Genomic DNA, 9,425 nt, shown 5'->3' with positions numbered 1-9,425 from the left:
AAAGTCATGAAAGAATTAAATATAATTACCACACGTATGAAATATGGCTTCCTCCATCATCACAGTGTTGGGGTTTAGCTCCTCATATTAATCATGGTCTCAAAATATGTGTTTGTTGCTCAAAAGATGATTAAAAGAGTGAAAAGTAATAACACAGACTGTTTGCAACAGTGTATCGGAGTTACAAAACAGCTGTTACAATGGAACTGTTACAGAAAACTGTTGTAAATATTGTTGCTTTGTCGCTGATTTTAAGACCCCGGAAACGACTATCTTCAATGGCCTTTTGTTCTTCGTGTTCTTCCTTGTGCACCAGAAGAAACAATTTCCTGCAACTCTTGATTTCGTTCTCTGTTCTTCTCTAAACTTCCCCCAACTCTCGACTACCCTGTTATGACTCCTTCTCAACCTATATATAGCAAACATGACCAAAAATACTCGATAAAATCTCTCCTGCCTTTCACCAAAAGTTACGGAGTTATCTTTATTTTATTTTCTTCCCAGTAACGATTATTTTTTCTCCCAATCCTGTTCACGCGTTTTTTGTAGAGTCCGAGATGGTCAAAACTCTTTCCAAAGATAGATTAGATCAATAGGGAATATATCTTCGCTCCTCAAGTTACTTCCAGAAATAGATCGCCTCCTCTGTTGTACCAAACTCGGTTTTCATCACTTACACGACTGCTGAGTTGTCCAAAATCCTTCCAGATATGAAATAAAATCTAACAGAGGAAATATCTTTCCTAAATCCTCATGGAACTTCTAAATTTAACAACAAAAATCTCCGAGAACACTTCTCTGTCCTGTTTACCGAGTACACGATGAAATCTGCCTTTTAAAACGTAACCAACTTCCTTACCAACTCTGATTTGTTGTAACAGGCTTATACGAATCCTAACCCATGATAATCTCCAATTAAAACTCGATGAAAATCCTGCCAGATAATTACGCAGGAAAGGAAGAAAATTTCCCGCCAAAACCCGTGTGTTCAAACTATTAAAATGGTGTCCCCCTAACCAGGGTAGGGGTGCCTTTAGCAGCTGCCTTAAGGGGTGTCGTGGGGTGCCCCTTATCCAAACCGGGGGTCTGAATAGCAAGTGTCCTCCTGGTGCTTTCCGACAACTTTCCGAGCCAATTTTTTCCAAAAATGTTTATTGGCCAAAAATACCAACAAATAAATAAAACACCATAATAAGTACAAAAATGAGCCCTAACAATATATAGAATCGAGACAAATCGGGCACAAAAATGTGTCTATCAAATATCCCCAAAACTATTATTTGCTAGTCCTCGAGCAAAAATAAAATATAAATAAAATCCTAACTCACTGTCGCAGGCATCGTCGATTGCATTTAGCGTATGCAATAAGCCTTTAAAACCCCTAGGTGTCCCTAGTGGCGGAGTGTTGTCTCCGGAGGGCTTACCAGAGGTATACCCACAAAACCTTTATACTCCAGACCCTAGCTATCTACACAGAACCTTGGAAGGCACTAAAGAATCTCCTTGGTTGGCATACTTATTGACTACAGGAGGAAGTACCCTGATGCGAAATTCCAATTGTTGTACACGAGTTCGCACTCAAGCATACTAAAATTCATATGAAGTGACAGAGCTCTACTCAAATAGTCGCACTATGGACATCAATATCCGGAGTCAAAACTAATCACATGGATAGATTAAGAAGATGGATATAGAGAAACAGAGATGGTTTTGATGTTTACTAGGTGAACGGTGTTTCTCATATCTGTCTGAAGGCCTCCGCTAAAATGAACCTATCCTAATGGACTGAGATACTAGTCTGACTAATATCAACACACTGGCATATACAAGGGAACCAGTGATTGATAATCCTAACTCTAGGTCAACACAACTGGCATATACAAGGGTTCCAGTGGTCGACTTTATTGAATTTATTCCAGTTGGTTCGATGGTCTGGTCTGGTCTCTTCTTTTTTTCTTTTTTTTTTGTATCTCAATCACTCTAATTCACCCTAGCATTGGTAACAACTTGAATCGTGAGCCCCACCTAATCACTTAGAGAAACATAGTTTAAAAACAAAACAAAATAAAAACAGAAGTGAAAAGGACTCAACGAGATATGGTGAAACTATCATGTTATTTCTAACACCTGAGCTCTGTGCTTTTATGAATAGACTCTTTAGATGTTGCCATCTAGTCAGATTGGTTCCTCAACTCCTACAACCAAAATGCTTCCATCCACTTAGATTGGTTAGTGCCATCCTTAATAGGCATAAATTTCTAGGCTCTGGAGTTTAATTATGCAACTAAAAAGTTTCTCCTATACCCCCAAACTTAAATCTAACATTGTCCTCAATGTTCTAAAGATCAAATTAAAAGCATGAACAAGGAGAAACTGTTACCATTTGAAGCAAAAGAGATAAGGAAAGATATTACCGTATTGCATGAGAATGGGTTACCTCCCAAGAAGTGCTAAGTTTAACTTCTTCAGCCAGACTAAGAAAGGATTAGTCACCTCATAGAATCATAAAGTAATAGCCGAAATATCTGTGGGTCGTCAAAACCAAATAGAGGTATCACAAGTAAAAGGAATCTGCAACATGCCAAGAAAATGAACAAATAAAGCACACCCTTGTCTAGTTTCCTGTGTAAGAAAACTACATCTAGTTGTGGTTCAGGTTCAGGATTTATAACTAGGTCCAAATAAAATATTTTCATGGGTTGCATTTCCTCATAGGTTAGATCCAAATGTTCAGGTTTTAGAGTCTGGAAAAACTCAAAAAACTTAGAAGCACATAATAATAACCTGAATAATTGAGGATCCTCTAAGTCAATCAGATTTGACTTACACAGCTGACCACAATGAGAGTGGTGATTTTCCTTAAACAAATATGTCGACTCTAATCTCCTAAAGTAATTAGGTTTAGTCTCAAAACTTAATATTCGATACATTTGAAAATCAAACATTCCCACATTTGGAAGAAAAATATTTGGTGGGAAACAAAGTCAATCTGGGTATCATAGTCTGGGTAAACCACATCAACCAGAGGATGGGTTTCTAATAACTGAAATTTCTTGTAGACATCACTAGGTTCAGGAAAACGTGTATGAAGATAATCTTGTAAAATGGTTGAGGCACATATGTCAAGTCCCAAGTGAGGGATATTTGTAAGAGCTAAAGGTAAGGCACAAGGAGAATGATAATCACCCTCAAACTTAGAGTTTTGTGTGTCTCTAGAAAGACTAGTCACGACTTCCCTAATTTCAAGGTCATCTAATTCAGGAAAATGGTCAATTGATTCTTCTAAGTCAGGTACATCCTCACTCATCTCTACGAGTTCATTTTCTTTTTCTAAGTCTATTGTTTCTAAATCGCTAGACTCAAAATATCCTCGTTCCTCTAAACCATTATTAGCTTCATAATCAAAAGGAAATACTACATCGTCTAAAACGGGGGTATCTCTACTCAAATCCTCGTCCTTTTGAATAGGTCAATAATTATTAAAATTATTTGGATTTGAACTAGAAATAATATTATTATTAAGCTCAGTTAGAGTAGCAAATTCCTGATCACTATGCCTATTTATTTCAAATTCTTCATCAACACTATCCTCATCATAATCATTATAATAACATGAAAATAGTTGAACCTCATATAAACAAGTAGTGTAACCAATTTATCCTCGTCATCCTGTTTATGCAAATAACTATCCTCATTTTCAAGGGTATTATTGGAGACACTGTATTAAAATTAAGATTATTTCGAGCAATTCTTTCGTTCATCTCAGCTATCATCTTGAGGGATTTCTCTATAGAAAGTTTTCTTTCGTCATAAACTAAGTTATTCATCTCAGCTATCCTACGTGTCGACTCTTCTAATTTCCTGAGAGACTCTTCTAAAGGAGAAATATAAGAATTTTGCTCATATGACCGGTGCGTATGTGGATAGTAATTGGGCTCACCATGGTATGGACCATAATATTCAAAAGGCTGATGTTCCCAACCACTATTCACACTATGGTCAAAGTAGTAACGTCCATTTTGAAACTCAGTCGGATATTCGTTGTATTGGCTATTGTAATACCAGTTCGACATTCTACTGCAGGGGTGTGAGTTGTCACACGAAATAAAACCCACTGACAGGGGATTCGTAAGTGGATAGAGTCTTACCTCCCGTACCAGGCGGGCGATGAACCGTTGAAGTCGACTCAGTCCACCGAATCCAATGTCAGTGTATGAACCCGAGGGGCCGAGACAGTATCGTAACTGTCGTCCTTCCCTGCAGATAGTTTATATTTAATTTTTAACCCTTCCTTAGGATTTCAAAATAATAATAATGTTCAGTCCAAAAATAAAGTCCAAAAATAAAAATGTCCAAAAAGGAAAAGAAAAATTACAAAAATAAAATCCTATTTACAATTTCTAAAAATAAACAAAATAACTATATACAAAATCTTCTTCTTCACTCCTTTCGGATTCCTCTTTTCTTTCCTTCTTTGGCGATGCTTTCCTTTTATAGCAATTTTTATTTCCTTGTAGCTTCGCTCCAAATCTGAAAAGAATCGAAAAATACCAAAACGCGTAAAAAAAGAACAAAAAATAATAAAAAATAAAAATAACCTAAAACAAATCTAAATACAAATCCGCGTCGGCGGCGCCAAAAATTGATGTAGTTTTGAAAGTGATAAGTAGAAGTTCGTTCAAAGACTTGTAAAGATTTGATTTCAGACTTAATTTTGGTTTCACTTAATGTTACGAGAGACTGGGACTCAGGATTCCACCAATAAATCCATTCATGCGATTCATATAGTTATTCTAGACAATTATAGCTCAAATAGAATATTGACTATGTTTCTTTGCCAAGGTAGATTTTTGAAAAGAAACGACTGTAAACCTAAAGCATGGGATATCAAAAGACTTAACCTAAGTATAACCCATCAATTGAAATCACAACCGTTCAATAAAAACCATAAAACAATTAATAATCCTTGAAAAAAGTCATGAAAGAATTAAATATAATTACCACACGTATGAAATATGGCTTCCTCCGTCATCCCAGTGTTGGGGTTTAGCTCCTCATATTAATCATGGTCTCAAAATATGTGTTTGTTGCTCAAAAGATGATTAAAAGAGTGAAAAGTAATAACACAGACTGTTTGCAACAGTGTATCGGAGTTACAAAACAACTGTTACAATGGAACTGTTACAGAAAACTGTTGTAAATACTGTTGCTTTGTCGCTGATTTTAAGACCCCGGAAACAACTGTCTTCAATGGCCTTTTGTTCTTCGTGTTCTTCCTTGTGCACCAGCAGAAACAATTTCCTGCAACTCTTGATTTCGTTCTCTGTTCTTCTCTAAACTTCCCCCAACTCTCGACTACCCTGTTATGACTCCTTCTCAACCTATATATAGCAAACATGACCAAAAATACTCGATAAAATCTCCCCTGCCTTTCACCAAAAGTTACGGAGTTATCTTTATTTTATTTTCTTCCCAGTAACGATTATTTTTCTCCCAATCCTGTTCACGCGTTTTTTGTAGAGTCCGAGATGGTCAAAACTCTTTCCAAAGATAGATTAGATCAATAGGGAATATATCTTCGCTCCTCAAGTTACTTCCAGAAATAGATCGCCTCCTCTGTTGTACCAAACTCGGTTTTCATCACTTACACGACTGCTGAGTTGTCCAAAATCCTTCCAGATATGAAATAAAATCTAACAGAGGAAATATCTTTCCTAACCTCATGGAACTTCTAAATTTAACAACAAAAATCTCCGAGAACACTTCTCTGTCCTGTTTACCGAGTACACGATGAAATCTGCCTTTTAAAACGTAACCAACTTCCTTACCAACTCTGATTTGTTGTAACAGGCTTATACGAATCCTAACCCATGATAATCTCCAATTAAAACTCGATGAAAATCCTGCCAGATAATTACGCAGGAAAGGAAGAAAATTTCCCGCCAAAACCCGTGTGTTCAAACTATTAAAATGGTGTCCCCCTAACCAGGGTAGGGGTGCCTTTAGCAGCTGCCTTAAGGGGTGTCGTGGGGTGCCCTTATCCAAACCGGGGGTCTGAATAGCAAGTGTCCTCCTGGTGCTTTCCGACAACTTTCCGAGCCAATTTTTTCCAAAAATGTTTATTGGCCAAAAATACCAACAATAAATAAAACACCATAATAAGTACAAAAATGAGCCCTAACAATATATAGAATCGAGACAAATCGGGCACAAAAATGTGTCTATCAAATATCCCCAAAACTATTATTTGCTAGTCCTCGAGCAAAAATAAAATATAAATAAAATCCTAACTCACTGTCGCAGGCATCGTCGATTGCATTTAGCGTATGCAATAAGCCTTTAAAACCCCTAGGTGTCCCTAGTGGCGGAGTGTTGTCTCCGGAGGGCTTACCAGAGGTATACCCACAAAACCTTTATACTCCAGACCCTAGCTATCTACACAGAACCTTGGAAGGCACTAAAGAATCTCCTTGGTTGGCATACTTATTGACTACAGGAGGAAGTACCCTGATGCGAAATTCCAATTGTTGTACACGAGTTCGCACTCAAGCATACTAAAATTCATATGAAGTGACAGAGCTATACTCAATAGTCGCACTATGGACATCAATACGGAGTCAAAACTAATCACATGGATAGATAAGAAGATGGATATAGAGAAACATAGATGGTTTGATGTTACTAGGTGACCGGTGTTTCTCAATATCTGTCTGAAGGCCTCCGCTAAAATGAACCTATCCTAATGGACTGAGATACTAATCTGACTAATATCAATACACTTGCATATACAAGGGAACCAGTGATTGATAATCCTAACTCTAGGTCAACACAACTGGCATATACAAGGGTTCCAGTGGTCGACTTTATTGAATTTATGCCAGTTGGTCTGATGGTCTGGTCTCGGTTCTCTCCTTTTTTTTTTTTTTTTGTATCTCAATCACTCTAATTCACCCTAGCATTGGTAACAACTTGAATCGTGAGCCCCACCTAATCACTTAGAGAAACATAGTTTAAAAAAACACAAAATAAAAACAGAAGTGAAAAGGACTCAACGAGATATGGTGAAACTATCATGTTATTTCTAACACCTGAGCTCTGTGCTTTTATGAATAGACTCTTTAGATGTTGCCATCTAGTCATATTGGTTCCTCAACTCCTACAACCAAAATGCTTACATCCACTTAGATTGGTTAGTGCCATCCTTAATAGGCATAAATTTCTAGACTCTGGAGTTTAATTGTGCAACTAAAAAGTTCTCCTATACCCCAAACTTAATCTAACATTGTCCTCAATGTTCCAAAGATGAAATTAAAAGCATGAACAAGGAGAAACTGTTACCATTTGAAGCAAAAGAGATAAGGAAAGATATTACTGTGCACATGAAATGGGTTACCTCCCAAGAAGTTCTAAGTTTAACGTCTTCAGCCAGACTAAAAAGGATTAGTCACCTCATAGAATCATAAAGTAATAGCCGAAATATCTGTGGGTCATAAAACCAAATAGAGCTATCACAAGTAAAAGGAATCTGCATCCTGAAGAAAATAAAAAATAAAGCACACCCTTGTCTAGTTTCCTGTTTAAGACAACTACATCTAGTTGTGGTTCAGGTTCAGGATCTATAACTGGGTCCAAATAAAATATTTTCATGGGTTGCATTTCCTTATAGGTTAGATCCAAATGTTCAGGTTCTAGAGTCTGGAAAAACTCAAATAAAAACTTAGAAGCACATAATAATAACCTGAATAATTGAGGATCCTTAGTCAATCAGATTGACTTACACAGCTGACCACAATGAGAGTGGTGATCTTCCTTAAACAAGTATGTCGACCCTAATCTCCTAAAGTAATTAGGTTTAGTCTCAAAACTTAATATTCGACACATTTGAAAATCAAACATTCCCACATTTGGAAGAAAAATATTTGGTGGAAAAACAAAGTCAATCTGGGTATCATAGCCTGGGTAAACCACATCAACCAGAGGATGGGTTTCTAATAACTGAAATTTCTTGTGACATCACTAGGTTCAGGAAAACGTGTATGAAGATAATCTTGTAAAATGGTTGAGGCACATATGTCAAGTCCCAAGTGAGGGATTTGTAAGAGCTAAAGGTAAGGCACAAGGAGAATGATAATCACCCCCAAACTTAGAGTTTTGTGTGTCTCTAGAAAGACTAGTCACGACTTCCCTAATTTCAAGGTCATCTAATTCAGGAAAATGGTCAATTGATTCTTCTAAGTCAGGTACATCCTCACTCATCTCTACGAGTTCATTTTCTTTTTCTAAGTCTATTGTTTCTAAATCGCTAGACTCAAAATATCTCGTTCCTCTAAACCATTATTAGCTTCGTAATCAAAAGGAAATACTACATCGTCTAAAACGGGGGTATCTCTATCAAATCCTCGTCCTTTTGAATAGGTCAATAATTATTAAAATTATTTGGATTTGAACTAGAAATAATATTATTATTAAGCTCAGTTAGTAGCAAATTCCTGATCACTATGCCTATTTATTTCAAATTCTTCATCAACACTATCCTCATCATAATCATTATAATAACATGAAAATGGTTGAACCTCATCTAAACAAGTAGTGTAACCAATTATATCCTCGTCATCCTGTTTATGCAAATAACTATCCTCATTTTCAAGGGTATTATTGGAGACACTGTATTAAAATTAAGATTATTTCGAGCAATTCTTTTTCGTCTCTCAGCTATCATCTTGAGGGATTCTCTATAGAAAGTTTTCTTTCGTCATAAACTAAGTTATTCATCTCAGCTATCCTACGTGTCGACTCTTCTAATTTCCTGAGAGACTCTTCTAAAGGAGAAATATAAGAATTTTGCTCATATGACCGGTGCGTATGTGGATAGTAATTGGGCTCACCATGGTATGGACCATAATATTCAAAAGGCTGATGTTCCCAACCACTATTCACACTATGGTCAAAGTAGTAACGTCCATTTTGAAACTCAGTCGGATATTCGTTGTATTGGCTATTGTAATACCAGTTCGACATTCTACTGCAGGGGTGTGAGTTGTCACACAAATAAAACCCACTGACAGGGGATTCGTGTGGATAGAGTCTTACCTCCCGTACCAGGCGGGCGATGAACCGTTGAAGTCGACTCAGGCCACCGAATCCAATGTCAGTGTACGAACCCGAGGGGCCGAGACAGTATCGTAACTGTCGTCCTTCCCTGCAAAGTTTATATTTAATTTTTAACCCTTCCTTAGGATTTCAAAATAATAATAATGTCAGTCCAAAAATAAAGTCCAAAAAAAAAATGTCCAAAAAGGAAAAGAAAAATTACAAAAATAAAATCCTATTTACAGTTTCTAAAAATAAACAAAATAACTATATACAAAATCTTCTTCTTCACTCCTTTCGGATTCCTCTTTTCTTTCCTTCTTTGGCGATGCTTT

This window comes from Papaver somniferum, chromosome 6 (assembly GCF_003573695.1).
Source record: "Papaver somniferum cultivar HN1 chromosome 6, ASM357369v1, whole genome shotgun sequence".
Lineage (NCBI taxonomy): Eukaryota > Viridiplantae > Streptophyta > Magnoliopsida > Ranunculales > Papaveraceae > Papaver > Papaver somniferum.
This window is presented reverse-complemented; position numbering follows the sequence as displayed.